Source organism: Etheostoma cragini, chromosome 10 (genome assembly GCF_013103735.1).
Source record: "Etheostoma cragini isolate CJK2018 chromosome 10, CSU_Ecrag_1.0, whole genome shotgun sequence".
NCBI classification, from domain to species: domain Eukaryota; kingdom Metazoa; phylum Chordata; class Actinopteri; order Perciformes; family Percidae; genus Etheostoma; species Etheostoma cragini.
In genome coordinates this window covers 28,121,948-28,125,136 of record NC_048416.1, presented here as the reverse complement: position 1 = coordinate 28,125,136, position 3,189 = coordinate 28,121,948, and positions in this window count along the sequence as shown.

Sequence of the window (3,189 nt, the reverse complement as noted above, 5' to 3'; positions counted from 1 at the left end):
CCCTATACAAATGAGGGTCCATGCTACATACTCTAGTCCCTATACAAATGAGGGTCCATGCTACATACTCTAGTCCCTGTACAAATAAGGGTCTATGCTACATACACTAGTCCCTAAACAAATAAGGGTCCATGCTACATACTGTGTAGTCTTTCTTAGTCTTGTTATGGACCTGATTCAATGAAGGCGACAGTAAACCGAAGGAAACGGCAGCCCGGTAACATCTGGGTGGAGGTCTGCAGGGTTAATGGTTTCTTCCTGTGATTGTGGAGCTTCCTCCACCTCGCCCAGACCTGCTGACCTCCTCGGCCCGGGTGCACACGGGTCTGGTATTCACCGGGAAGTCTTCCCAAAATCCGCCGCCTGTAGAACCAGTCAGCTTTTCAATAATAACAATCAAAATAATAATAATAACCCTTGTGTTGTCTTCCTGTAGACCAACTTTTAGTTTTTCTGGGTCAAAATGTTAAGTCAAGACAATTTTAAGACACTTTTAAGTCACTTTCCCTAAGTTCTTTGTTGATTTTTTGGGGGATATATTTTTGTTGTTGTTTTGACCAACTTATTGAAGCTCTGTCACTTTCGGATGTTTTCTAACTTTTCCAGAATTTCGTTATCACTTTTTACAACGTCTTTGTCGATTATTTCTGCCTTTTTTGGTACAGGTACAAAGCCCAGCATGCTGCCGGTTGTTTGGGTGGACGTTATGGTTAAATTTTGTCCCCAAAATATGAGCTTTTCGCCACAACAAAAGTTAAGATTAATCTCCAAAACAACCGGTTAAGATTGGGAAAATTTGGTTTGGATTAAAACTAAGGATTTACATTTCCTGGGCCAAAGGCTTTAGTTTTCCAATCAACTTAACTCCATCACAGAAAACATTAAACATGCATTGCATTCTCATGAATGGGTCCGTATGATATTTGTACGAAAAATGCATGCAAACCAAAACGTGTGATAGCCTACGAAATTAAGAGACCGCCGGCTGGTCATGTGACGCCGGCCGGCTACGATCTCCATGACGCCAAGTGGCAGCTGGTGGTTGTTGAAGCTTAAACCTGGCTTTGTGACGCTGGCTGCAGAACTCCGCTGTATCAGCGGTAGTCGCTGGTTCAGTTACCCGAAAACAGGTGACTTTGAGCCGGGTACGAAGCACAGCGAGCTGCCGGCCGTTTGGGCGGACGTTATGGTTCAAGTTTGTCCAAAAACATACAAAATATGAGCTTTTTGCCACGACAAAAGTCAAGATTAGCTTTAGTTTTCCCTGGAACACAAACTCCTCTCTTTGGCTTGAAAGTCCTGTCTGTTACCATCCGCCCATCCCCCCCCCCACGACCTCCTCACTATGTTATTATAGCGGCAGCCAGTGTAGAGAATACAGCAAAACAAACCCGGCATGCTGAAGCCTTACAGTGCTTAACCTTTGTGTAAAAATATACTTGTATAAATGTGAAGAAGCAGCCACTCCATTGCTAACTTTTTTATGCTGTGTTACCTCACACACCACTTGGTTAATAAATGTAGACATTTTCTATCACTGTTGTCTTTATTTTCTTTATTTAAAGCTCCTACATCAACTAACAAAGACAAAGGATTGACTTGTTGGATGGATGTTAATTGATGGGTGATGTACCACACCTGTTACCTGCGTAACGATCTGATTGGCCAGTTTGAACTGGAGAGGCGGGCTCTTCGTCCTAGTTTTTTTGGACTGTTTTGTTTGACGAGCAGCACCAACGAAGGAAATCCCAATTTAATCATTTAGATTTTGAGCCCATGTAGGCCTGTGTGCCTTCTGATTGGCTCCCCTCCCCCTTGTTGCGTGATGTCAGAGGGTGAAGCTGAGAGATTGTCAGTGATGATGCGACACACCTGAGACGGTGTTGCTAAGGAAACGTATTTCACCTGCAGGAACATCTCACTTTACCTCTGACCTGCCAGCTGACAGAATGTCCTTTATTTGCACCCAAACGCCTCATAAAGAGATAAACATCCCTGACTACGTGTACATGGACATAATAATCTGTCTTTTGCCCTTTTTAAAAAACAGACGACATTCAGACTAAGCTGTTTGCACGGCTAATGAAAGAGAATATTCCACTAATATATTTCACTAATATTCCTGTTAAATGTAGTTGTGCATAACAGGATTTTTCCAAAGTGTTCTAGCGGAGGTGGAAATGTTGGACCGTTTAAACTTCTACCTGTGCAAACAAAAAAAAAGCTGTCAGATCATTTGACCTTGTTTTTACCTTTAGTAACCCCCGGCTCGTTGAGAACGTAGACTGTTAAGATGTACAGAAGATGTTGTTTCCTACTGTTCGTCCACATTCTTCAATAAAACCTGATTTTAAAAGAAATGTTGGACCTTGTGGACACAGCGTCCCTCTTTCATTTCTTCAACCAGCTTCTTGAAAAAAAGCTCAGCTCGTATCTCAAAACCTGTTAATTTCCAAGTATTTGATCATGTGTAAAAGTAGCCGGAGTCTGCGGCCTTGCAAACTGTTGGCCGGTTGTTGTTTTTTACAGTAACCATAGCAACCCACAGAGCTGACCACAAGCCTTACACAGGCAAGAGGCCGTAAACTGGGCGTAAAAATCCAGATTGAGATGCATGTTCCAAATGCACCGCGTACATGTCCAAAGAATGCCTCCAAAACCTGAATAGTACCAGAATATCCCACATTACTCCCAAAGTGCTTTGGTGCCTACTGTAAAGGTGCGTGTTGACAAGCAAGTAGCTGCTAATGCTACGTTAGCTAATTCTTGGTGGGTAATGTAAGATTACGACACCGTCCAACACGCTCAGTTAGTTTTTGTATGATTGTTTTGACCGCGGTTAACAACCCTGGGCTGACACATGAATTCATCAGTAACATTAACTTTATAGACGACTAATCTTATGGTGATTTAGCTAGGTGGCACACCCCGGTCTTCTGCCCCCCCCTCGGGGACACATCCACAGTCAGCCCCCATCCAGATAGCAACCATCCACTATCATTAATTTATTTAATTTAATATAATTGAATTGATACTGTTTATTGAACCCCACTGGGGAAATCACAATTTACACTCTGTTAGTAATCACTACTCACAGGCCTGAAATACACACACATGCTCAGGACCTATTCATGCACAAATGGAGAGATGTCAGAGTGTGTGTGTGTGTGTGTGGGGGGGGGGGGGGGG